Source organism: Ambystoma mexicanum, chromosome 8, assembly GCF_040938575.1.
Source record: "Ambystoma mexicanum isolate Mex_15411 chromosome 8, UKY_AmexF1_1, whole genome shotgun sequence".
NCBI lineage: Eukaryota > Metazoa > Chordata > Amphibia > Caudata > Ambystomatidae > Ambystoma > Ambystoma mexicanum.
Genome location: NC_090929.1, coordinates 780,887,487 through 780,915,391, shown reverse-complemented (window position 1 = coordinate 780,915,391; position 27,905 = coordinate 780,887,487). Strand labels below are relative to the sequence as shown.

Sequence of the window (27,905 nt, the reverse complement as noted above, 5' to 3'; positions counted from 1 at the left end):
CTAGCTGCGGCGCACCAGATGCTGTGACGAGAGATTGTGGAGTTCCTGCCTCATCTTCACCTGGGGAGACGGGCCGCCTTTTAAAAAAAAAAAAAGCCAGCCTGGTGTAGCCCCGTGCAGTTGCGCAGGACCTCATGGAGTCTTTAGTCTCCCACAACGATACAGCCAGAAGATGGCTGCGCCCGGGGGGGGGGGGGGTCAAGATGAGGTGGCGGGCGTGGATGCACTAAATTATCCTATGATGTGCAGAAGAGGATCCCGGATCTTCCGTTTGAGGGGCCAGATCTTTTTCATTCGTCCACGGATGACGAGCTGACAAAAAAGATCTCAACGCAAGTCCTTGGCCATCCTGACTAAACCAGGACAGAAGTCCTTCCCTCAGACCCAGGGCAGGATCCACTTCAAACCCTCTGCCTTTAGCGGATTCAAGGGGTTTGGGACCGCAGTTCGCAGTGACCAGACTGGTCCCCCAGAAACCGCAGGAGGAAACTGCAGAGGGCATCACGTTTTTTCCCACTCCTCCTCCTCACTCTCGCCTCAGATGCCAAAAAGCAGTGACATAACGGTCAGGGAACACAGCTCCCCTTTAGGGTAATGGCTGGCTCTCATCTAATCCAGCTGGAAACTTTGTTTTAAGGGTCCTTGGATCCTTTCTATAGTCTCCACAGGCTTCAGTGTTCCTCTTCCTTTTTCACTGCCACCCTCTCCTCCCCTGCTTCAGATAGGGTCCCGGCCCTTTTACGGGATCCTCTCTTTTTGTCTGTCAGACAGGGCCTCTGGCTTCTACTCCATGATTTTTGCGGTACCCAAGAACAACCAGCCTTGCCTTAGGGTAGTCTTGGACCTGTCATTGCTCAACCTATCTTTACCTCTTGAAAGCTTCAAGATGATTACTCCAGCGCACGTAGCCAAGTCTTTATGCACATGGGACTGGATGCGTTCCCTGGACCTCAAGGTTGCATACCTTAATGTCCCCATCTACCAGCCGCATTGGAAAGGTCTCTCGTTCACGATTCTGTCGTACCACTACAAGGTGCTGCCTTTCAGCCTTAACTCAGCCCCTTGTGTGTTCACTAAGCTAATGAATGTGGTGGCTGGTTTCCTCTGCCTGACTGGCCCTCACTTATACCCATGTTCAGACGACTGGCTGGTGAGGGTCCGCTTGCCAGAGGGAGCGGTGCACTGCTGCCAACAACTGCCAGATGTTCTTCATCAGCTGGGGTTCTCGCGCAGCCAACGGAAGTCGCAGCCGACTCCCACCCAGGATCTAGTGTTCTTTGGAGTGCGCTGGGAAACTGCTGTGCAGCAGGTGTTCCCCACGCCATGGGAGGCTCCTGTTCTGCAAGGTGATGGGGCACTTTCTGGCAAATTCGAACACCTCAGCATGATGGTTTCAGCATCTTCTGGGCCTGATGGTGTCTTGCATGCTCACAGTTTGGCACGCCCACCTCAAGATGAGGAGCCTCCAGCTCTACCTGGTGGCCAGTTGGGACCAGGAGACTGGGTCGCAGTCGGACAGGATTTCGGTTCCCCTGTCCCACCTCCCAGATCTTCACTCATGGCTGATGGACTGCAATGTGGCAATGGGGGCCCCCCTTTACCGTACTGGAGCCCACTCTGGTGGTGACAATGGATTCCTCAGTTTCGGGCTGGGGAGCTAATCTGGAGGGCTACTCGATTCATGGGGCATGGTCCAGGGCGGAAGCCCTCCTGCATATCTGCTCGAGCTCAGCTGGGGGCCTAGCTCTCGGGGGGGGCCTTTCTGCCACTCATCGGAGACAAGGCGGTTCTGGTCAGGACCAACAATTCCATGACAATGTTTTGCTTGAACAAGATGGGTGGCACCCGTTCCCCCCCTTCTGTACATGGAGGCTTTGTCGATCTGGGAATGTGCCCTGTCGAAGGGGATATGGATTTCCTCAGTCCATCTCCGGGGAGACGGCAATGTGAAAACGGACCAACTCGGCCATTTCGGGTTCAACACCTAGGAATCGGAGCTGCAAATCAACTGTTGTTTGCCCCTGTTTTAGAGATGGGGGCTCCCAGATCTACACTTAATTGCCTCTCCCCTGAATTCCAATTGCCCCAGGTTTGCTTTGTGGGCAGGATATGGTCAGGGGTCTCTGGAGGACACGTTACAGTTCTGCTGGCATTCCTGCAGGTGCTATGAGTTTCCTCCTCCTCCTACGTTGCTCAATAGGACCCTCCGCAAGCTTTGGGCGTTGGTGGGTTGCAGCCTCATCCTGATTGCCCCCCACTGGCCATTAAGGACTTGGTTCTCAGATCTGCTACAGTTGTGCACTCTGGGCCTGTCCATCTCCCAATCCCCAGCAGGGGATTCCTGGTGCAACATGTTGGGGCAGTGGAACACCAGGACCCAGCCATGCTGGCCCTAGCGGCCTGGTTCCTGACCAGCTGAGACTGCACCACGCTCGGTTCTACAACTGGGACATTATACAAGAGGCAGTCTACGCTTTCTCAGTACAAGAGCAAGTGCTCTAGATTCTGCCACTGGGTCCCACAACTAGGGACTAGACCTCTCTTATCTGCTCCCTGGACGACGTGCTGGCTATTTAGACACATCTGGCTCGTTCCGGCGCTCGGGTCGATTCCTGCCGCACCTATCTGGCAGCCAGAGGGGCCTAGACGAATTCCCGGGAGTATGTGTTTTCAGCAGCCAACCCAGTGGTTAAGGCCCACCTCAAGTGGTTGTCCAGGCTCTTTCCTCCGGTCCATAGGCTGTACCCAATGTGGTTCTTGCGGCCTTGCAGCGCGAGCTCTTCGAGCTGATGGCCTTGGTGGACATCTGGCTGGCGACACTCAAGGCAGTGCTATTGGTTGCGTTAACTTTGTCGCACAGTGTCAGCAAGCTGCAGGCTTTGTCGTTCTGTGGCAACATCTTGCCCAGGACGGTCGCTCCATTCCATTTGCATCAGGAAATCTGCCTGCCGCTGTTTTTCTGAACCCGCAGTCGGAGGCTGAAAGGGCTTTGCATTCATTGGACCTCAAGAGTGTACAAAAGTTCCATCTCTCTCGGACATAATCCTTCAGGAAGTCAGAGGCGTTGTTCATCACCATCGGGGGGGAACAGCTCCCGGCACCCAGGCTTCAAAAGCTTCTATTGCCAGATGGCTGGTCCAGGCCATTTCGGAGGCGTATACAGCCACGGGCAAGTCAGTTCCTGCGGGGATCCATGCCCATGAGCTAAAGCTTCGGCTGTCGCCTTTCAGAGACATGCTAATTGAGATGTCATCAGCACGAAGGCTACTTGGAGCGCTCTGTCTGTGTTCTGTAAGCACTATTCTCCAGATACCAGCTCCAGGCGGGATGCAGAGTTTGGTCAGGCAGCTCTGAAGAACCTTTTTGCTTCTCAAGTATGAGCAGGTTGCCACAGCTCCACCCAATGCTCTTGTTCGGTGGAATCACCCACAAGGATGGAGGAAAGGGGGCGGGACGTATGTGTAATTAAAGTTGTGATGTTTGTTAATCTGCTTAGAATCACATGTTGTGCATATAGTCCGACATCCACTGGTCACCGCTGAGTATTGCATCTTGTCTTTCGAGGATCGAAAGGGCACGTCTGCATAGGCGTGTCTGTAAAACTATGCCTATCGTGACGTGTTGTGTACCCAAAATCCCTCACGTGCCGAGGTCCCTCAGATTGTTTCTTTCCACCTAGCATACTGGTCGTCTTAAGCGGAGCTCGTACAGAGACATTAATTGTTTCATCGACCTTTGGTCGAATATATTATATTATTATTTAAGATCACCCTGACTGTCCTTCCTATCGACGGCTGTTGCGGATCTCTGCCGAAACCTCCACGGACCTTCGATGGACGGTGATCCAGTCGGCTTTGCTGACCACGTGGCCGGGCCTTCCAGCGGCCTACACAGTAGGGAGAGTGGGGTCGGGGTTGAGATTTCTGTAAAATCTGAGAATGCCTTTCCCTTTCCTCCCTCTTTACTCTCTGGTCACTTTCCTTATCCTCAGCTACGGAGAGGACTCCATTTTAGGTTTTGCCCCACTTGCAGGGGCAAATTTCCTTGGAGATATAAGCATCAACAGGGTAACCGTTGCTTGCCCCTCGATCACGACGAAAAAGGTTGTGCGGCTTGCAAGCTCCTCCGTCCAAATACATTGAAGGAACTCTGTGTCAAGCGGTGGGCGGCCTACGGGATGTTGAAGGCCGAGTCAAGTGCTGCCGCAACCGCTGAGTGCGACGAGGGCATCAGGGATGAGCAGGCCTCCGACTCTGAGGTCATTGACCTTTCAGCTGAGCACTCCCGCTCTGCGTCGTCTGTCCCCAGCCCCACCAGGCACGGCTCAGGCACTGCTATGAGGACTGTACACCCCGCGACAAAGACGAACACGTTCAACTCACTAAACACACAACCCCCGGCCTGCCTTTGACCAAGTCGAATTTGTCCACAGCGTCAACGGGCACACCGGAAGTGTCGGCCGTCCCCGCCGACCGCCAGGATTGGCAGCCCTGCCTGCAGCCGCAGATGTGCCTAGCGACCGGGCACATTAAATTGAAGGGTGCTACCCCCAATATTCCAAGACCCGTCAGAACGGACCGTAAGTAGGCATCCGCTGACCGGGCCCCGGTTCTGCCGATGACTACACAACCGCAGGCCCAAGCTACGCGCCTCCTTACTGCCGAGGATGTTACCGAACGCATTCCGAAATTGTTTCGGCGGACGCTCAGAAGCAACAGTCAAAGGATTCGACGACACCCACGGGGAAGCCCAAGGATTTGTCGAAATCTAAAGATAGGCTGAAAGAAATACCGGAACCCTCCGCCAGGCCTAAGGAGAAGCACAGGGACACGCAACCTCTGTCGGTTCTCCGGGAAGAGTTTTCGGAAGGCAAAGAAGGTATTTCTTCGACGTTGAGACAAAAATCTCAACTTTGGCGTCAGAGGATTGTGTACAAGAGCCCTTTCCACCTCTAGACCCCTCTAGGTCTTCTGTTTGGACTAGAGAAAAATCTGAAAATTGTATGGAGAGGATTGACAGGTTTGTAACCCGCCACTGATGCTGTTCCTGGGGCTGACTTTGTGGAGGACATTCTTAAAGAGAAACCGCCGGCCAGCCAGGCAATTCCTCTTCTAAACTCAATTACAAAGCGTCTAGCTCCCTCGTTATCTACACCTGCCTCACAAGAACAGTTAATCCAAGGATTGAAAAGCTATTTCGGCCCTCTCCCTCTGACCCCCTTACATCAGAGGTCACTCCACCCCAGATTCACTGGTGGTGACCACTACAAGGAAAAGGGCAGGGGTTCCTCCGTCAACCTGGGAGGCACCCCCTAACAAAGAGTGTAAAAGACTTTATGCCCTAGGAAACAGGGTCACGGCTGCAGCAGCCTTTTCTACACGCATTGATAACAATACTACCTTCTTAGCCAGCTACACGGACGCTCAATGGGCCATGTTACAGGTAGGCCTACAGGAGGTTCCTGAACCGCTACGTAGTCGTCTTACTACGTTAACCGAGGGCAGACAAGTAAACCAAAGTATACACAAGAACACTTTGGATTCAGCTGAGACAGCGGGTCGATCGTTGGCTCAGGCACCCTCCTAAAGAGACATGCGTGGCTAAGAAACTCTGGGTTCAAGCCAGAAACTCAATCGTCATTTATTAATAAACCCTTAGAAGTATCCAACCTATTTGGAATAGCGGTCGACGAAACTCTCGAGACCGCAAAGGAGCACAACACCCTGAAGACACTAGATCAAATCACACAAAAGCCCTCCACAAGACGAGGAACTGGGTCCAGACACCTTTTTCGTGGCCAAAGCTTCCCTCAAAACCAGTACACCTCGGGAAACAATTGGTCCTCTCCATTAGGAACCAGCGGATACACCACCCCGTATCCCCAAAGGGGTCAGCGTCGTGGGAAAGGAAGGGGCCGGAACTCTACCCCCACAGCCTCCCCAGGCTCAGGTTCAAAATGACCGAAAGATCCGGGTCCCCTCCATGCCTCCCCGGTCAGCGGCCGGCTAACATCATTCCTTCAGGCATGGGAGGGGATAACCACAGACCAGTGGGTGCTGAAGACTGTGGCCCACGGATAATGTATAGAGTTCTGCCGATCCCTAACGTTCAGACCTCCACCCGCAAGACGACTGACACCAGACCATCTGTGTATCCTTCTTCAGGAAGTTGTGACACTACAAGAAAAGGAAGCCATAGAGGACGTACCTCTTTCACAGATAAACAAAGGTATGTATTCAGTGTACTTCCTTGTACCCAAAAAGGATCTCACCATGCGCCCTGTACTAGATCTGTGCCCAGCAAACACATTTGTAAAGCTACAAAAGTTCTGCATGGTCACTCTGCAGGAAGTAATTCCCCTGCTCTCACAGGGGGATTACATGGCAACAGTGGACATGAAAGATGCATACTTTCATATTTCAATGTTGCCGGCTCAGAAAATACCTCCGATTCATGATACAAGACACACTATCAATTCAAGGTACTACCCTTCAGCATGGCCTCCACACCAAGGGTATTTACAAAAGTACTAGCAGTGTCAGCAACACACCTGCGCAGGCATTCCATCCCAGTTTATCCTTACCTCGACGACTGGCTCATAACAGGGGACTCTTAGGAAACCTGTCTGTCTGTCAAGAACAATGGATCTTTTGTTCAGTCTGCAGTTCTCCATCAACGAGAAGAAATCCAGCCTCGGCCCCAGTCAGGTCAAGCAGTTCGAATTCCTAATTCGAACAAGGGACAGCCTCGTCTTCCCCTCCAACGAGAGGGTCCAAAACATGCTGTTTCAAATCCCTCAATATGTAGCCTGTCGAGAGGTGACGGTACGCAAGACTATGCGACTGTTAGGAATGATGGCATCATGTATTTGTTTGGTTCCTCACGCGCGCTTGCGTCCAATGCAGGAATGGCTCAACAGCCGTGGTGTCAGGCCAGCGGACAATGGGACGATCTAGTGGTTGTCTCGCCAGCCCTCGTTCTCTCGCTACAGTGGTGGTCGAGGGAGAACCTCTTGAAAGGGAAATCCTTCACCACCCCCGTAGTGGAGGCCACTGTAACTACGGACGCATCTCTCACAGGGTGGGGAGCTCACCTGCTTCAACAGACAGCGCACAGAGTTTGGTCGTCAGACATAGCATCCAACCACATAAACCTGTTGGAACTGTTAGCAGTATTTCAAAGCGCTGAAAGCTTTTCAAACTCAATTGCAGGGAAAAACGGTCCTGATCTTCACAGAAAGCACCACAGCCATGTACTATCTGAACAAACAAGGGGGAACTCGCTCTCCGGGGCTGTTCAAACTGTCCCAGAACATTTGGAAGTGGCCTCTCAAACGCATGTTCCTGCTGTCGCAACATGTTCCAGGGGAACTCAATCTTCTAGCAGACGTACTCATCAGAGTCTTCCCGCTACCAATAGAGTACGAATGGCGATTACACAAAGACATTGTCTACAACGTGTTCGCCAAATGGGTTTTTCCAGAGATCGACTTGTTCGCACCTCTGGAGAATGCTCAATGCCAAGATTACGCCTCCAGGTACCCCCAGAACCGTCCCAAGGAGAACAAACTCTGGATAACATGGTGAGGCAAATTTGTTTACACTCTTCCCCCCCACCCCTCTTCTCAACAAGATAGTGCACAAGATGCACCAGGAACCAGTCACAATGATATTGGTGGCCCCCATGTGGGCCCGCCAACCCTGGTTCGCTCATTTGATGGAAATGTGTCTATCTCCTCCAATGAAACTGCCTTGCCCGTACAACATGTAGTCGCAAGTCAAAGGGGAGACATTTCACCCATGCCTGCAGACATTGAACTTAGCGGCCTGGCACCTGAAGTCATAGAGTTCGGGCACCTGCAACTCCCTCAGAGATGTATGGACATACTCAGGGAGACTAGAAAACCTAACACTCGATATTGCTATTCCAGCAAGTGTTTTGTCATCTGGTGCAACTCTAAGAGCATCAACCCCATTGACTGCTCTCCTACATATATTGTCTTGTACCCAACTCATTTACTTGACTCAGGCCTGGTCTTTAACTCTCTAAAAGTTCTTTTAGCTGCTCTTTCAGCCTACACTACATCACAACAGAAGGTGTTGTGGTGTAAGATACCAGTTATTAAGGCTTTCATGGGGGGAGTAAAGAGAATTCACCCTCCCATTTCTAACCCAGCTCCCGGATGGGACCTAAATGTGGTGTTGACTAGGCTTATGGGGTCTACCTTCGAGCCCATGCATGAAGCAAGTCTCAAAGATCTCACCTACCAGACTGCCTTTTTAATAACTATTACTTCCATTAAGGGAGTAAGTGAACTACAAGCGCTCTCAGTTCTAGACCCCTTTGTAACAGTTCAGAGATAAGGTGGCTCTGCGCAGTCACCCTAAGTTTGTGCCTAAATTCATTTCAAAGTTCCATGTGAACCAATCCATAGAACTACCAACATTCTTTCAGAACCCCTCAAATATGGGAGAAAGAAGCCTGCACACCCTTGATGTACGCAGAGCAGTCATGTTTTACATGGAAAGAACTCGACCACTAAGAAAGACAAATCAGTTTTTCGTTTCAGTGGCAGCAGGTAGAGAAGGAGACCCAGTCTCCAAATCTACTATCTCTAGGTGGATTGTCAAATGCATCGCACTCTGTTTCTCTCTTGCTAAGAGAGAACTGCTCTTCAAGCCTAGAGCGCATTCTACCCGAGGCACTGGGGCTTCCATAGCATTCATTGTAAATGTTCCCCTAGAGTCCATTTGCAAAGCGGCAACCTGGAGTTCTGCACACCTTTACCAAACACTATTGCCTAGACACTCATTCTAGGTCTGATTCTCAGGTGGGACAAGCAGTACTAAGACATCTTTTCACTACTGTTCCTTCTCACATCCCACCTTCAACTCTGGCTACTGCTCGCTAGTCTATGCACAGCATGTGATTCTAAGCAGATTAACAAGCATCAGAAGACATGCATTACTTACCGTAAAAGCATTTCTGATGATTGTATCTGCTTAGATTCACATGCGCCCACCCTCCTCCCTGCTCGGAATTAAGAAACATAGACATCTTACTACTTTCTCTCTTTTCTCTACTCACTCACGTTAGTCATAGGCTCCCTCGCGGCAGAAAAAAAACAAATGGAGGGACCTCGGCGTGTGAGGGATTTTGGGTACACTACACGTCACGATAGGGATAGTGTTACAGACACACCTATGCTGACGCCCCCTATCGATCCTCGAAAGACGAGATGCAATACTCCGTGGTGACCACGGGATGTCGGACTATATGCACAGCATGTGAATCTAAGCAGATACAATCATCAGAAATGCTTTTACGGTAAGTAATGCATGTCTTACTAACTGTAGTGACTAGAGTAGTCTTTAGTCCCCTTTCCTCCATACGTCCCACCCACCTTCCCCCACTTGTCTGCCAGGGGCTAAACATTTTCTGCAATTCAGCAATAAAGTGTCCGAGGTGTTAAATGGGGACTGAGGTGAGGCGCTGGAGGACAGGGGCCTCCGAGGCGATCCCACGCCCAAGGCCACGCTCCTGAACGTTGTACTAAATCGAAAGGGGAAGCTAAATTTGTCGCTGCCAACGGTTCCAGTACGTCCCCATGTTGGGGGGTTGGGGGGAACGCCCGACAAGGATGGAGGAAAGCAGACAAAGGACTGTGAGTACTCTAGTCACTACAGTGAGTAACTTTAATAACTACCCTAATTCACACCCCGCAGGCCAGATGCAATTTAAACAGAACTGACCGATTCACTTTTTTTTATTACAAAGAGCAATGTTCTCGTCTCTTCATAGAGATATATACATATATATCTGAGGCTTGTGGCTCTGCTTAGATATGCATAGGCCAACATCTAGAGGTAGCTGCAGAGTATTACATTTTTTGTTTTTTCGTAACTTGAAAAGGGAAGTCGACAGGGCATGCCAGTAATACTATCCCTAGTGTGACATCCACTGTACCCATGGTCCTTCACGCGTCTGGGTCCCTCGGATAGTTTTTTTTCCGCCTTCGTAATCTGATGCATATCGGAGGGTTCCTTCTTGGCTGATGCCATTACTTAGTAGAATTTTAAACTTAGTATTTCTTTCTGTCCTTTTGACACCTGTTTACCGCAAGATCTCCGGCAATGGCTTCAAGGACAAGGGCATCCGTTGACGACGGTGAAGCACATCTCGACCAACTCTTTCCTGCAGCCTTTCAGTAGCCCAATGTGCCTCGGCCCTGCACAGTAGGGAGAGCGGGCGGAGGTTCATATTTCAGTCTCAGAATGCATATTCCCCTTTACTCCCATTTATTTCGCCAGGCTGCCATCCTTATCCTTGATCGAAAATATTCCTTTTAAATTCTGTCGTTCCTGTAACAGGAAGTTTCCCTGGAAGGATTTGCACCAAGTGTTTATCCTTTGCCTCCCTAGGGACCACCCCGAAAAACCGTGCAAGTCTTGCAAACTGTTCAGGCCAAAAACTTTAAAGGACCGCAAGACTATACGCTGGGCCCACCACGCCATGCAGGCCGAGGCCGCCATGTCAAGGGAGCCTCCAGCGATGGCAGCGCCCTAAGTGACGCCGAGGGTAATTGGGATCGATCCGATTCCCCCGTGCGAGCCCCCGAACCCAACAGGCAGGCCGGCGGTTCTGCTACGGGGACGACACCCAGTGGGTCATGTTCTACCAAGTCACACAACCCCAGGCACATACCCCATGGCCGAAAGTCGACCACGGTGTCGAGGGGAAGGTCCAAAGATTCCCTGTCCTCTGGGCCATTGTGATCGCAATCACCACATGACAGGCCCCCAAAACGGACGTTAGTCAGTTTCTGACACATGTCTAAATCTGGGAAGTCCTCTGGTTCCGGCGACCGGGTGTCAACGGCCTTGGGGGGGCGGGAGGGAGGGGGGAATCTAAAGTAAGCAAATTAATTTTAAAAACACGTTACTAAAGGCCAGAATGTCGAAGAATGTTACATCTTCAGCGCCCCAGGTTACAAAGTCACAGGCTACGAAAAGTAGGGATTACACAGACCCCTGAGGGCACTCTTTCAGGGGCTATGCGTCCTAAGCAGACCCCTGTCCCAGAACCTCCACTTGCTCCACCTACTCTTGCTCCCTCTGTGTTGCCAAGCTCCTCCCATTGGACCCCAGAACAATTAGATAGGTTCAGGAGGAGAATGTCCAGTTTTATAAACTTCTTTTGAACACCCAAACAACTCCAAAACCTTCAGGAGCCCCCACAGAGCTGGGCAACAAGCCCACAGCGCACAGCCAAAAAAGCCCACCTGGACACCACACAGGCTACCACCTCATCATATCAAGACCTAGGTCAGGACACACATTATAACACTCAAGGCTCACAAGACCCTGGCTCATACACAGACCCTGAGGACACAGGAGACGTAGACCAATATTATGATGATGATGTATACATCATCCAATCCCCAGACGACACCGACCCACCGGTGGCTGACTCCCCGCTAGACAACCAACTACAATACAATGACCTGCTCTTAAAGGCTGCAGCGTACTTTAAGATAGATACCCAGGAAGCCCAGGTCGATAAAGACTTTGTGGAGGACATCCTTGAGGATAAAAAAATCTGCAGCACAGTTTATCCCCTTGCTTCAATCGGTCCAGAGGCGTATTCAGCCCTCTCTGCTTACCCCCAATCTGATAGGGGCAGTCAACCCATGCATTGAAAAGATGTTTTGACCAGCCCCCTCAGGCCCCTTATACATTAGGGGGCAGCTGAAGCCCGACTCTCCAGTAGTCACCACCACAGGAAAGAGAGTGGGAACCCCTCTGGCCTCTGCTGAAGCCCCTTTTGACAAGGAGAGTAAGAAAATCTACTCCCTGGCCAGGAAAGTAGCTTCCTTGGCTGCCTATTAAACAATGATGGCTAATAATACCATGCTATTAGCCCGCTATAATTGCCACAAGTGGGCCGAGATCGCACACTAAATAAACTCCGTCCCAGAGCCCCTAAAAACACAACTCTCACACACCATTGCCGAGGGGAAACGGGTAGCAAGCTGCTTCCTTACAAATAACCTGGACGCAGCAGACAACGCTGGGAGAATCGTGGCAGAAGGCACACTGATAAACTCCACGCATGGCTCCGTCAATCCGGTTTCAAACTGGAGACCCGGGCTACCCTCTTAAACATGCCCATTGAGCCCAATGCTTTATTTGGCAAAGCAGTTGAAGATGCACTTAAAAGTGCAAAGGAGGAATATGATATCCTCAAATCCCAGAGACCGCTCACTAACAAAACCTTTGGGTAGAGAGGAGGCTCAAACTCATGCCAATCTAGAGGACAGAGCTTCCAGCGGTCCTCTAACTACAACCAGGATGGCCCAGGTTCGTCCTGGGGTTCTTCACAAGGGCAGTCCTCCCAACAGGGTTTTCAAATAGGCCAAAGAAGGTCTAGAAGTAGGGGCAGATCCTCTTCCTCAAGAGGGGGCTCAACCCCTCCTAAGCAGTGACCACCCGCTATAGGTTACCTCCAATGCCACTCTAGTAGGAGGTCGTATTTCACACTTTGGCCACGCACGGAAGGGGATCACGTCGGATAAGTGGATACTTTCCACCATGGCAGGGGTGTTGCATAGAGCCGATTCAAACACCAGCCAATCACCTGCCAAGACAAAGATAGACTTCACAGGAAGAGCAACGCATTCTGTTGGAAGAGGTCAAAGCACTGCTACTAAAGGACACCATAGAAATCGTCCTGGCAAACCAGGTAAACAAGGCACAAAGATTCTGCATGGAAACGCTACAGGAATAATCCCTTTGGGGAAACAGGAGGACTACATGGCAACCTTGGATATGAAAGATGCATACTTTCATATTTCAATGTTCCCAGCGCACAGAAGATTCTTGCGCTTCAAAATAGCGAACCAACACTAGCAATTCAAGGTGCTACCCTTCGGCATAGCCTCTGTTTCAAAGGTTTTCACCAAGGTACTAGTGGTAGTGGCAGCGCATCTTCGCAATGAATCAATCCCAGTGTACCCTTATCTGGACGACTGGCTGATAATATGGGAATCCCCCAAATGTGCATGCAAAATACCCAAAGAACAATCAATCTCCTGTTCCAATTGGGATTATCAACCAATGAGAATAAAATCAAGTCTTGTTCCAAGCAAGACAAAACAGTTCTTAGGAGCTGTCATTAAGACAGAAGAGGGTCTAGTCTTTCCATCAAACGAAAGAGTGCAAACATACTGCTGCAAATACCTCAGTATCTAGCCAGTCGCCAACAAACTGTACGCAAAGCAATGAGTTTGCTCGGGATGATGGCCTCATGCATTTACCAGGTTCCTCATGCACAGCTGTGAATGCTCCCAATGCAAGAGTGGTTAGCGAAACAGTGGTCCTAGGCAAGTGGTCACTGGGACGATCTAGTGGTTGTTTCGCTAACCCTAGTTCAAGCGCTACGCTGGTGGGCAAAGGAAAATCTGTTGAAGGGGAAAACCTTTTCACATCCCTATTGTATCGATTGTCACAACAGACACAGCTCTCACTGGGCGGGGAGCCCATTACCTTCACCACACAGCGCTTGGCCTGTGGTCTCAGATCGCAGCCCAAAATTGCATAAACCTATTGGAGCTGCTAGCAGTGCTCAAAGCCCTGCAAGCTTTCGAAGTGGCCATGTTGGGTTAGATGGTACAAGTCCTCATGGTCTGCACCACTGCCATGTTTTACATAAACAAGCAGGGGCCACACACTCTCCAAGTCTGTCCAGGCCTGCACAAAAGTTTGGAAGTGGGCACTCAAGCGGGGCATGTTCCTAACATTGCAACATTTTCCAGGGGAACTCAATTCTCTGGCAGACGAATTAAGCAGAGATCCTCTACCGGAAGAGCATGAGTGGCAGCTCGACAGAAACATCTGAAACAAAATCTTCTCCCTATGGGGTTACTCCCTTTTGGACATGTTTGCCACAGCCCAAACACTCAATGCCCAGACTTCGCATCCGGTTTTCCCCATATCCGGTCCAAGGGGAACACCCTGTGGATGAACTGGTCAGGGTAAATTGCCTGCGCTTTTCCCCAACACCGCTACTGAGCAGGTTAGTGAACAAGATGCACCAGGATCAAGTGACATTAATCCTAGTTTCTCCTATGTGGGCGAGACTACCTTGGTTTCCACATATGTGCAAACTGCGATCCAATCAATCTCCCGTGCCCCTACAACATGCTCTCTCAGCACAGGGGGACAAACGTTCCACCCACACCCTCAGTCGATGAACTTGGCAGCTTGGCTCCTGAAGTCATTGAATTTGGCCATTTAAAACTACCTCAGAGGTGTATGGAAATCCTCAAGGAAGCACGGAAATCAAACACCAGACACTGTTAGTTTAACAAATGGAAAAGATTTGTAATATGGTGCCAGTCAAAAAAGTAAACCCAATCAAATATACTCCATCACACATTATTCATTACATGCCCCACTTACCTGACTCCGGGCTAGTATTTAACTCCATCAAGGTAGGGGGATTACATGGCCACGTTGGACGTGAACGATGCATACTTACATTTTTCAATGTTGCCAGCGCACAGAAAGTATACCAGGTTCATGACAGGACACCCATTATCAGTTCAAGGTTCTTCCCTTTTTCATTGCCTCAGCACCACAGGTTTTCACGCAGATACTGGCGGTAGTAGCTGCTCACCTGTGCAGGCAGTCCATTCCAATCTATCCTTACCTTGACGACTGGCTCATAACAGGGGATTGGTACGGAACATGCCAAACAAATACCTAGAAAACAGTAGATCTCCTCTTCAACCTAGGTTTTGCTATCAACGAGAAAGATTTCAGTCTAAACCTCAGCCAAGTCAAACAGTTTCTGGGGGCCCTAATTCGGACCAAAGACTGCCTCGTTTTGTCCCTCCAACAAGAGGGTTCAGAACATGCTGTTCCAGATCCCTCACTATGTAGCCAGTCACAAGGGGACCGTACGCAAGGCCATGCTACTGTTAAGGATGATGGCTTCCTGTGTCTACATAGTTCTACATGCTCTCCTGCGCATGCACCCCATGCAAGAGTGGCTCTCGAGCCAAATGGTGTCAGGCCAGCGGCCAGTGGGACGATTTAGTGGTTGTCTCGGGAGCCCTCGTTCAGTCTCTGCAGTGGTGGTCAAGGGAAAACCTTCTGCAGGGGAAAGCCTTCACCACCCCTGCAGTACATGCCACTCTCACCCCAGACTCATCTCTGACGGGGTGGGGGAGGCTCACCTCCTTCAACAGACGGTGCACGGCGTGTGGTCCCCAGTGGTAGCATCCAATCACACAAACTTGTTGGAACTGCTAGCATTGTTCAAGACCCTAAAGGCCTTCCAAACACACCTCCAGGGGAAGACAGTTCTAGTCCTCGCAGACAGTACTACGGCCATGTATTACTTAAACAAACAAGGAGGCACTCACTCTCTAGGGCTGTCCAAACTGTCCCAGAACATATGACAGTGGGCTCTCAAACACAAAATGTTCCTACTGTCCCAATATGTTCCAGGGGAACTCAATCTTCTGGCGGACATACTCAGCAGAGATTTCCCTCTATCCGTAGAGCACGAGTGGTGACTACAGGAGGACATTGTACTCCACGTCTTCGTAGAATGGGACTTCCCAGAGGTCGACTTGTTTGTCACTCTGGAGAGCGCCCAATGCCCAGATTATGCCTCCAGGTACCCTCAGAACCGCTCCAAGGGGGGAACAGTCTTTGGATAACATGGGCCGGGAAATGTGTGTACGCTTTTGCCCCCGATTGCCCTGCTCAACAGAATAGGGCACAAGATGCACAAAGAACCAGTCATGATGATTCTGGTGGCCCTGATGTGGGCCCGCCAGCCTTGGTTCATCCATCTCATGGCAATGTCCGTCTCCTCTCCCAGGAAGCTGCCATGCCCTTACAACATGCGGTCTCGAACCCAGGGGGAAACACTACTACATCCATGCCCTCAAACTCTTACCTTAGCAGACTGGCTCCTGAGGCTGTAGAGTTTGGGCACCTCCAACTCCCTCAAAGATGTATGTACATACTCCGAGAAGAACAGATACCTAACACCAGGCATGGATACTCCAGCAAATGGAAGCGCTTTGTCATCTGGTGTAACGGCAAGGGCATAAATCCAATGAATGCTCACTTAAACATATCGTCCTGTACCTAACTGAGCGAGATTCAGGTCTGGTTTTCAGTTCTCTAAAGGTCCACTTAGCTGCACTTTCGGCATACACCACATCCCAGAGCAAGGTTTTGTGGTGCTAAATTCTGGTAATTAAAGCAATTATGGAAGGGATAAAGAGGCTTCATCCCCCTATTTCCAACCCAGCTCCCCAGGTGGGACCAGAATATTGTTCTTACCAGACTAATGGGGCCTACCTTTGAACCAGTGCACAATGCTAGGCTTAAAGCACTGCCTACAAGATAACCTTCCTGGTGGTGATCACTTCTATAAGGAGAGCTAGCGAACTGCAGGCCCTTTCAGTTCAGGACCCATTTGTCATGTTTCACAAAGATAAGGTGGTGTCTCACACACACCCTTGCTTTGTGCCTACACTGCATCACACTGTTACACTCTTGCCAAGAGAGATCTACCACTCTACTTGGGGCACAGGGGCTACCGTAGCATTCCTTGCAAATGTTCCTCTTGAGTCCATTTGCAAAGCGGCAACCTGGAGTTCTGTACACACCTTTCTCCAGCATGGGGTCTGGCATGGATTCACATGCTCATGAATATTCCCTGTCGTCAGGCTGGGAATCCTCGGTAAAGAAAAAACCAGTATCAGTTTCGTTTCTGATCTGTCTTTCGTAGTAATAACCAATCACTGGTCTCTGCGTCATACTGACCACAGCCAATGACTGCCCTCTACCTAAGCACCGCCTCTGGCAGCCATCTTCAGATTTTTACCGCACGTTCATGTGTTGGGATCCTCGTGCTATTGCTCTCGAGCGTTAGTGCTTTTTTTCGCGCTTTTTCACAAAAAAACTTCGATTCTTTCGGTCAAAAGAGCCTCAAGCTCCACCGATCCTACATCCGATCAACGGGGACCCGTGTCGGATTCATCTGTGCCCCTCAAGGGTGAAGATTTCGTCGAGCTACGCTTCGGAGGACTCCAGAAGCTTCTCAGGCCCGGTCTCGGAGATGGCCCAGGAGAAGGGAAGCTCGACGCCCGGAAAGCGGTTCAGGGTCTGCCCTGGATGCCAGCTGCAGAACGTCTTCAAGGAGGACGAACACTCTTTCTGCCTTTACTGCCTTCATGAGGACAAGACGCACGTGGAGAAGGACTGTGCGTTTTGCGGCAACATGTCGGAACGGACCATGAAGGACCGCCATCAACGTCTCGCCAACTGGCTGGAGGGTAAGAGCCCGTCTGGCGAGAAGAAGAAGAAATCCGAGCGGTCTTCTAAGACCTTTGAGGGCGCCCCGGCGACGGGGGCCCAACATAAGGCCAAGCACCGCGAGTCCGCTGGCACCGGGAGCGCCGAACGGTCGGGCTCTACGGGCGCCAGGCAGGGCGCACCCTCCCCGGCACCATCAACCACGAGCCAACGCTCTGGGTCGGGTAAGAGGAAGGCCGAGCACCCGGCGAAGCTCCTGGAGAGGCCCCGGTCGAGCTCTAAGGCAGAGGAGGAGCGTGGCAGTGCCCCCTCCCTCAAGGATAAGGCGGTGAGCGCACCTAAGGTGGTGAAGGCCTTGATCCATCCGACCAAGCCCTCTATCGAAACGGTCGCGGCGGCCCTGGCTCAGCCTGTGGTGGCTACACCAGTGGTGGCGACCTCAGGGCCCAGAATCTCCCTGCCTCCGCGGAGGGAGTCTTCCTTTGTGCCCATCGATAGGACCCCCGTGAAACCCTCCGTGGGGAAGAAGAAGGGGGGGCAGGGCGTCGTCGTAGATTCGGCCTCAACCTCAGAAGAGGAGCTGATCGAGGTCTTAAGCCACGGCCTAGGCGTGGAAGAAGGCCAGCCCGCCGGAATGGACCCCGACGCAGGTGACGACGACATCGTCGAGGATACCGACGGGGCCCCTGCTCGCCCGTCGGATTCCCCTCTGCCAGCGCCGCAAGACAACTCGGCGGCCATTTTGTTGGCCATACAGTCCTTATGCTCCGAGATAAGGACGAGGCTACCGTTACCGACGGAGGAACCTCTCCCGTCGGGGGATCCAGAACCGGGACCTTCTGGTGTTCCCCCTACCAAGAAAAGAAGGATCCATCCACCACCTCCTTTTCAACCATCGCGCCCCGTCCAGCCCTCCTCCCCGTCCACCCGAGGGGATGATACGGGGACTGACACGGCAGCGACGGGTACGGACGACGAGGCATACGACGAGGATTTTCCGTCGTCGCCTCCCACCAGGGCTTCTCCGCCCGACGAGATCGGATCTTTCCACTCCATGATCTCCAGGGCTTCCGAGCTTTTCCAACTCTGCCCTGAGGAGAAGAAAAAGGAAGGCTTCCTTTATCAGCGGCGCGAGGCCAAGAGGAAGACGGTCCTCGCAGTGCCTCTGTTGGACGACATTTGGGATGAGGGCCTTTCCCTCCTCAAGAACCCTTCCACGACGCCAGCTAGAAGAGACCGGTACGAGAAAAAGTACCGGGTCCCGGACACGGCCCCCCTATGCCTCCGGGCGCAGCCTACCCCGGACTCCGTCGTCTCCGCGGCAGCCAGGAAGAAAGCGGGGGGGGGGTGCGGCCTCCACATCGACTTCCCCGCCGGACGGCGAGGGAAAGAAACTGGATGCTATGGGACGTAGAGTCATCTCGTCGGCAGCGACGACGATTAAAGCGGCCAACGCCTTGGCTATCGTGGCCCGCTACGACAGGGAGCTCTGGTACAAGATAGCTCCCCTGCTGGATTTTCTGCCGGACGACAAGAGGGCGGAGGCCCTTGAGATCCTGCAGGAAGGTGAGGTGGCGTCGGACCACGCCATCACCGTGGCGACGGACATCGCCGACACTGGGTTCCGCCAGCTGGGCAACGGCGTTTGCCTTCGACGTCGTGGATGGCTCAAAGCTACAGACTTTCGGCAGGACGTCCAGACCAGAGTCCTGGACATGCCCTTCGACGGGAACAACCTGTTTGGGAAGACAGTGGACGATTTCCTTCAGGCCATCAAGGCGGATACTGAGACGGCCAGGGCCCTTGGAGTCCTGCAGCAACGACGTACGCCCTTTCGGAGCGGCGGAGGCAAGGGCGCCTCCAAAGGTTCCGGCGGCGGTTTCGCTTCCTACCGTCAAGCGGCCCGCTCGTCGTCGCAAGAGGCCTACAGAGGACGAGGCAAGTCTAGCGGACCCCGCCGTCGTCGCCAAGGAGGTCAAGGCGGCAAGGCCGCGTCCAAGCAGGATTGAACCGGCCGTGGGGTCGGGCCCCCACCGAAGCACCCCGGTGGGAGGCCGGCTGGCGGGCTTCGTCAGCGTGTGGGAGTCCATCTCCACCGACCGTTGGGTGCTGGACGCCCTGGCCCGGGGCCACGCGCTCGAGTTTCAAAGAAGGTGCCCGCGCGTCCCCCCCGTGGCCAAGAAAGAACTTCACGTCCCTCAACTTCTCCTGGAGGTGAAGGCGATGCTCAGAAAGGGCGCCATCGAACTCGTCCCAAAGAGGCTTCGGGGCTCCGGAGTCTACTCGCGATACTTCCTCGTGAAGAAGAAGACGGGAGGATGGCGCCCCATCCTAGACCTGCGACGTCTGAACAAGTTCATCAAGGCGCAGAAGTTCCGGATGGTCACCCTCCAGTACGTCCTGGGTCAGCTGGAGGAAGGAGACTTCCTATCGTCGTTGGATTTGGAGGATGCCTACTTCCACATTCCCATCCTAAAGGGGCACCGAAAATTCCTCAGATTCGTGGTCCAAGGGCGTCATTACCAGTTCAAAGCCCTTCCCTTCGGACTACGGTCGGCACCCAGGGTATTCACCAAGTGCCTCGCACCGGTGGCGGCGCAGCTGCGCCGCGAGGGGATTCACGTCTACCCCTACCTGGACGACTGGCTCATCCGCGCCAAGACGAGGGAGCTCGCCGTGGTCCACACGGCAAGGACCGTCCAACTCCTCACAGACCTGGGATTCTCCGTGAACTACGCCAAATCCCACCTGGTGCCCGCGCAAGTCGCACTGTTTCTGGGAGCGAGGCTCGACACAGTGTCCCTTCTGGCCTCCCCGTCGGAGGAGAGGACCAGGACCATCTTGGGCAAGGTGCAACGGATGTTGGTGGCCGACGCGGCCAAGGTGAGGTCCATCAAGTCCCTCCTCGGGATGATGTCTTCCTGCATCTACCTCATTCCCATGTGCAGGCTCCGGATGCGCCCGTTGCAAGAATTCCTGGATGCGCGCTGGATCCAGACGACGGGCAGCTTCGAGGAAAGGATCAAGCTCGACGAGAGTTTCCGACGAGCGATACGGTGGTGGGGCACCCGCGCGCATCTGACGGCGGGCATGGACTTCCAGACCCCAGCCCACCAGGAGACTGTGACCACGGATGCCTCCCTGGAAGGGTGGGGAGCGCACACCGAAAATCTGCACGCAAGGGCACTCTGGCTCCCGACGGAGAAGTCCCTGCATATCAACGTCCTGGAGCTCCGTGCAGTGTTTTGGGCCCTCAGGTCCTTCCTTCCGTCCCTCAAGGGCAAGGTGGTGAGGATCTTCACCGACAACACCACCACCATGTTTTACATCAGGAAACAGGGCGGAACCAGGTCCCCAGCGCTGTCCAAGGAGGCGCAGGACCTGTGGCATTGGGCCGTCGCCCAAGGGATTTTTCTGGTGCCGTTTCATCTGGCAGGGATAAAAAACACCATCGCCGACTCACTCAGCAGGGAGCTGCGCTCGTGCCACGAGTGGGAACTACGGCAGGATCTGGTGGATCGCCTCTTCCGACGGTGGGGCACACCCCAGATCGACCTGTTCGCGACGGCAACGAACACCAAGTGCCGGAGGTTCGCCAGCAGGTTTCGCCAGACGAGGAGCATGGGCGATGCTTTCACGTTCCCCTGGGAGGGCCTGTTCCTCTACGCGTTCCCTCCCTTGCCTCTGCTAATCCGGCTCGTCAACCAGCTCAAGAGGTCACGGTGCAGGATGATCCTCGTCGCACCTGCGTGGCCGAGGCAGATATGGTTCCCGGACCTTCTGGACTTGTCAGCGTCCCCGCCGATCAAGCTGCCGGCGGACGCGGATCTACTCTCCAGGGAAGGAGGCGCCATCCTCCACCACGACCCGAAGTCGCTGAACTTGCAGGCCTGGCTCCTGCAGCGCTAGAGTTTGGAGGATACGACATACCGGCCGATTGCAGAGAGGTTCTTGCAAAGGCCAGGGCGTCCTCGACTCTTAAATGCTACGGACACAAATGGAAGAGGTTCTCTGTCTGGTGCCACGCACAGAAGATTAACCCTCTACGGATTACGGCTCCCCAAGTACTGCCGTACCTGCTGACGCTGGCCAAAGCTGGTCTGGCACACGCGTCCATCAAGATTCATCTTGCTGCGATCTCCCGATACACCAGAACCACGGGGCGGACGTCCTTGTGGTCTCATCGTCTGGTGAAAGAGTTCATGAAGGGACTGTTCAGATCGTTCCCGCCGGTGAAGGCCCCGGCCCCGGCGTGGGAGCTCAACGTGGTGCTGACCAAGCTCATGGGACCTCCGTTCGAGCCTCTGCACTCGGCCCCGTTGAAGTTTCTATCGTGGAAAACATCTTTTCTTGTGGCCATCACCTCCGCACGACGAGTGGGAGAGATCCAGGCCCTTTCCTGCAAGGCCCCGTACTTGACTTTCCACGACACGAGGGTAGTGCTCAGGACGCACCCCTCCTTCATGCCCAAGGTGCCGTCGGACTTCCATCTCAACGAACCCTTGGTGTTGCCTGTGTTCTTCCCGTCGCCTTCGTCGCCGGCTGAGAGGACTTTGCACTCGCTGGATGTGGCTAGAGCGCTGAAGTTCTACGTAGACCGCACGAAGTGTTTTCGGAAGACGTCACAACTCTTTGTGAACTTTGGACCTGTCAATCAGGGGAAGGCTCTCTCGAAGGCTTCCATTTCCAGATGGCTCTCCGGCTGTATCATGTACTGTCATCGGTTGGCAAACCGACCGCTGCCTGGCCGTCCGAGAGCCCATTCCACCAGAGCGATCGCAGCTACCACGGCGTTCCTATCTGGTGTGCCCCTGCTGGACATATGCAGGGCTGCTATGTGGAGGTCGACGCACACCTTCACGAAATTCTACTGCGTCGACCGGGATTCCAGGGAGGAGTCCAGGGTCGGCCAAGCAGTGCTGCGCAACCTGTTCGCCTGAGGTGAGCCTGGTGAGGAGGTAAGATGCTTAATGTTGAGTTTATGTGATGCTTAATGTTGAGCCTTTGCCACCTCCCGTGGTTGTGCATGTGTGTACTGCTATGTATTCTTTATTCATGAGCATGTGAATCCATGCCAGACCCCATGCTGGAGAAGGAACAAGTTACTTACCTGTAACTGTTGTTCTCCAGCATGGGTCTGGCATGGATTCACATGCGAACCCTCCCGCCTACCCCTCTGCGGCTCTTCACTTGGTCATACTGCCACTTCACGTGCTTCCAAATCTGAAGATGGCTGCCAGAGGCGGTGCTTAGGTAGAGGGCAGTCATTGGCTGTGGTCAGTATGACGCAGAGACCAGTGATTGGTTATTACTACGAAAGACAGATCAGAAACGAAACTGATACTGGTTTTTTCTTTACCGAGGATTCCCAGCCTGGAGACGGGGAATATTCATGAGCATGTGAATCCATGCCAGACCCATGCTGGAGAACAACAGTTACAGGTAAGTAACTTGTTCCTTACACAACACTACTGCCTAGATACAGACTCTAGGTCTGATTCTTAGGTGGGACAAGCCATGCTAAGACATCTTTGCTACTGTTCCTTCACACATCCCACCACCATCTCTGGGTACTGCTTGCTGGTCTATGCACAGCATGTGATTCTAAGCAGATTCACAAGCAACAGAAGACATGAATTACTCACAGTAATAGCATTTCGAATGGATTGTGTCCTCCAACGTATTCCACATCTTTGACATGTAATGTCCACACCTGTGTAACTTTGGAAATTTTTCCACAGAGGACATCCTGCGTCGATGGCTTCTGGTCGATGTCCCTTGCAGGCCTCCATCGATGGTGATGTCATAAGTAACACGCAAGGCGCCCATAGCCTCAGTTCTGTTTTTTCCGCAAATGTGTTTGCTTCGAGAACTCTGCGCGCCTCGTGTTCTCTACTTCGATCGTGTCTTCTTCTTCTACCCCGATGACCCTGCAGTCTGGCTTTAAAAAATGCTGGCACTGTAAGTCCAAGATGTCCATCACGATCCGCACCGTATCTGCTTGTGGTGTCTGGGCGAGAGCCACGCACGGACGACTGCTCGAAGTGCCAGTCGTTGAGTGCCACAGCCTTGCGGGAGCGTAAGGGGAAATTGCAGGTAGGTCGGGTTTCCAAACCCGAAAATCCAAAAAGACTACTGGTCTTTCCACTGACGACTCGAGGGGTGACTCTCCCAGTCGGAGGGAGTCACGGGGATCTCGGTCCCGGAGTGGTTCTCACGGTTTATAGTAATTCCATCGAATTAATACCATCGACAGACCATTCCATTGAAAAAAATGCATCGAAAACAATAGCATCAAATGCATTTTTTATTAATATTTTAATGGAGGGGGCCCACTCAACCACCCTTTTTTTTACCCTTTAAAACACATTAAAATCAAACTAAACCCTTTACCTTCAAAAAATATGCATTAAATGCTTTTTTTCCGGTGCAATTTTTTAGATGGAAAGGCATTCGATGGTATTGCATTCGATGCAATGACCAGATACCGTTCCCGCCACTCGTCCTCCTCGTCGAGGCACTCCCGGAAGCGGCGTCACCTTTCACCTTCCTCGTCCTCCTCGGAGGATGGCTCCGCGAGGAAAGTGGCTTGTCCCACTAAGGTAAATTGCCCCCATTATATCATCTGATTCCAAGGGTCCAAACCAAAGGACGCTGGGTTTCAAGAATGTTCTGTAAAAAGGCAATCACCCGTTAAGTCATAGATTGCTGCGAGAGGGAAAAAATCTCTCGTCGTGATGTCTCGAGCTTCTTTTGGCTGGCATGAAATTTTTTTTTAGGACATTGGGATTTCCTGTGCTTCCTTTATTGACCCAAATGGCTAAAGATCGATTTCATGCGGGTGATTGTCTGGCTAAAAAGAGTTAAAAAAAAAAACAAGGTGATGTGGATCATCACATTGATGGTTTTTTACAAAAGCCAAGAAATGCTTATTTCGCACTTGAGGTGCTGAAAACCCATTGATGACTGGGTTGCGGTCTTTAGTATCTGGATACCTCCTCCTTGTTAGGGAGATATCTTGTAGAGTTGTGGAGAAACCACAACTGTCAGGTCGACCGGTTTCGATGGTTAAATATTTTTGCGAACCATCTTCATCAGGACACAAAAGTAATTTCTATGGTGGCGTGGTCACCAGCTGTCCTCATTTGTAGGGCAGCGTATACAAGCCTCAGCAGGCTGCAACGAATCCTGCAGAGGGAGACAAAATGGAACATTGCACAAGAGGACGTGAGATACCTCTGCTTGCAATGTTGCATCGTACACTCTCACAGAACATGCTATATCCAGTCTCAATAGTAATTATTATTAGGTGCACGTGCTCCTTAAATGATCGAGCGTAGCCACACCTGAGTGGCTGAAGTAAACCTCTAGAACCCTAAAACCAAGACACAAGGTGAGGTGCAAAGTGCAAAAGAGAACACCAGCAGGATGCCAGGTGCTGCATATGGTGGTATACTGCTTAAGAAACCCATTACCGGTGGGACTGGGTGTATAAATTTTTTCCGCATATAGCGGAGTGCTAAAAGTGCAGCTAAGATGAGGGCTAGGTGAATAAACAGTGACCAGGTGAATGGGTAAATCCTACCTGTAGTCCCAAATCCACAACGTGTTGCCGGTAGCAATGGCTAATGGCCGCCGTCAGGGTGCTGCGACTGCTAGAGGATTATATCAAAATTGGGAAAACCACTCGAGTTAGTGAGCCGCTAAAGACCAGGAAGCTAGATAAGATACGTGGCTCATATTGATGAGCCATCAAGAAATGGGGGCTAGTGTGGCCTAAAGCCGCGGGGTGGAAGTAAACACTTACCGAGTAGTTTGTGGCGGGAGCAGCAAGGGCTGTCTGCTGGCGCGTAGTCTGTGTGGTGCGGACAAACCAGAAGTGGAATTATCCACTTGTGTGTGTGACGCGTCGGCCTAGGGGCGTGGTTGGCCGTCAGGTAGTGTGAGTGCAACCCTCTGCATACGGACGGGTGTGTGCATGCGTCACCCTTAGCCTCATCCAATGTCTGAGGATGCGGCCGTGGGTGTGAATGAGGGGCGGAGCCTCGGGGGCGGGCCCTGTGGCAGATGTCAACAAACGGCGTCGATGGGCCGCGCAGAGCCGGGCCGTACGGAGAAGGCACCTGCCCTGCTGGCGGCAAGCCAGAGCTTGGTTGGGAGGGGGGGGGGAGTGAGGGAGGTGTTCCGGGACTGGGTCTCTTGTCTGGGTGAAAGGGGGGAGGAACAAAGGGATGGAACAGGTAAGAAAGTCCCTATCCAAGTGCACCGAAGGAAAGGATGTGCCCGGGAGCTGTGGGTAAAAAACAGGCACTATTTTTTGAAGCGCTTTGAAACACTTCTGTGTATAGGCGCTATATAAATAAACTATCATATCATATATCACTATGTCAGACGGCCCAGGAAACGGGGAGAAAGTGGTAATTTGGGCATGGAAATCACGCAGGGGAGGGTGGTGGGAGCCTGTAAGCGTGGTCCAGGGACCTAACTGATCAAGGGTCTACGTGATAGGCCAAGAGCTACCAAAGGGGGCAAAAGGGGAGACTGAGAAGGCAACTAGAGGATGTATGAACAAAACATCTAAATTACAAAAAAACAAGAATTGGACATATGTTGAATGTTTCAAGCAGGTGCACACCAATATTGTGTCACAGGTATTGTAGGTAATATCCAGTATATAATGAAGCTGGTTTAGTGTTGTAGTACTGCAAGTTCCTGTCATTGCATAGCTTCATTTATACCACGGTTGCATGTGTTGAGGCGAAAGATCCTCTTCTGTTCTTGCGTGAACAACATGGCATGGTAATTTCCTCCCCTCTTTGGTCGTTTGATTTTCTCAAGAATGGTCCATTGGAATGACTCAGATGTATGGCCTTCTGCCAGGAAGTGGGGAACCATTGGTGCTGTAATTTTCTTGGTTCTAATACATGATTTGTGTTCTATCATTCTTTTCTTTACTTCCCGAGCCGTCATTCCAATATATCTTAGCTTGCATGGACACGTGATCATGTATACCACCCCTTTTGTGTTAGAATTTGTGAAGTTTCTCTGAACCCATGGGGTAGTCCAGCCAATGTCAATGGTAGTACTTCGGACAGTTTGAGTACACATGGAACATTGCCCACATGGGCTGTGTCCCATTGGTTGGGCTTGGTTCCACAGGACATTCTGCGTGGTTCGAGCTGTGATGTCTCCTGGGCGAACTGTATTCACTAGTGTGTCTCTTAAATCACGTCTTCTTTTGAGCGCAAACCGTTGGAGTGCCATATCGGATGTGCCTGTGTTCAATATTGGCCATATGGATTTTATCCCTCTCTTTAGTTTGTTGATGACAGGTGAGTAACTAAATACTGCTGTGATGATTTGTCCTTCTTCTGATGGCTTTTGATGTTGCTCGAGTGTGCACGCGCAGGGAATATGTTTAGCCCTTTTGTAGGTATCGTGTATGATCTTCTTGGGATACCCGCGTTGTACTAGTTGGTTCTTTATGGTTTTAGCCTGATGAGTGTACCCATCTGTTCTGCTGCATAGACGCCTGTAGCGCAGAAATTGTCCAAAAGGAAGATTATCTTTCAAAGATTGGGGATGGTAGCTGGAGTATGTCAATAAGGCTTTCTTGTCCTTCTTTTTTCGATACACTTTCGAGATTAGTCCTCCCTCTGAGGCTTCGATGAATAAATCAAGAAAATGGGTCAGATATATTTTTCTCCATTGTGAACCGTAGATGTATGTTTTGTCTGTTTATCCAATCATGGAAAGCCTTGACATCGTCTTCCGTGCCTCTAAAGATGATGAAAATGTCGTCTATGTAGCGGCGCCAGGTGAGCAAATATGCTTGAAAAGGATTGGTGGCTGGGTAGATGTATCTATTTTCAAAAAAAATCAACATACAAGTTCGCCAAACTAGGTGCAAATGTTGCACCCATAGCTGTGCCAGAGATTTGTTGGAAAAATGAATCGTTGAACAAGAAAAAATTCTTTGTTAGTGCTATCTCGGCCAGCGATCGTATAAAGTTTGATGGTATACCATGGAGGTCGATTCCTGAGTCTAAGAGGGCTTTGAGCATTTCCAGAGTGTCCTGTTGTGGGATTCTGGTGTAGAGGGATTCTATGTCGATGGTAATTAGCCAATCTTGTTCAGGGTTGAAAGGTAGGGAGGCAAGCAGAATGAGCATAGCTGTGGAATCCTTCACATATGATTTCATTTTTGGAATCTCATCTTTAATGAAAAAATCTACATATTGGCTGAGTGGTTCTAGGATTGATTGTATTCCTGAGACAATCGGGCGACCAGGGGTCAGAAGGATGCCTTTATGTATTTTAGGTAAGGCATATAGGACCGGTGTCCTAGGGTATTTGGGTGTAAGAAAATCAGCCTGAGTCCCCCAGCAGCTTTGCTGGATTTTTGGGGTTTATTTTTTTCTCCTGCCAAGAGTGAGACTCTTTTACCCTCACTCTTGGGCATGATTTGAGTGTGTTTCTTTGAATCTAGATGTGTTTAATGGGCTATGGGGTCTTTTACTCCATAGGGCTTCATGTGTTTTTGTGATGTGTGTTACACAGCACCCT

The 27,905-nt window shown here is 51.7% G+C and overlaps 1 protein-coding gene across 2 annotated transcripts in view; it reads left to right on the top strand.

The window, feature by feature from the left end:
• The window catches only part of SUPV3L1 (Suv3 like RNA helicase), a 1,718,675-nt gene that overhangs the window by 729,620 nt on the left and 961,150 nt on the right, over positions 1 to 27,905 (top strand). The gene's annotated exons all lie outside the window — the stretch shown is intronic.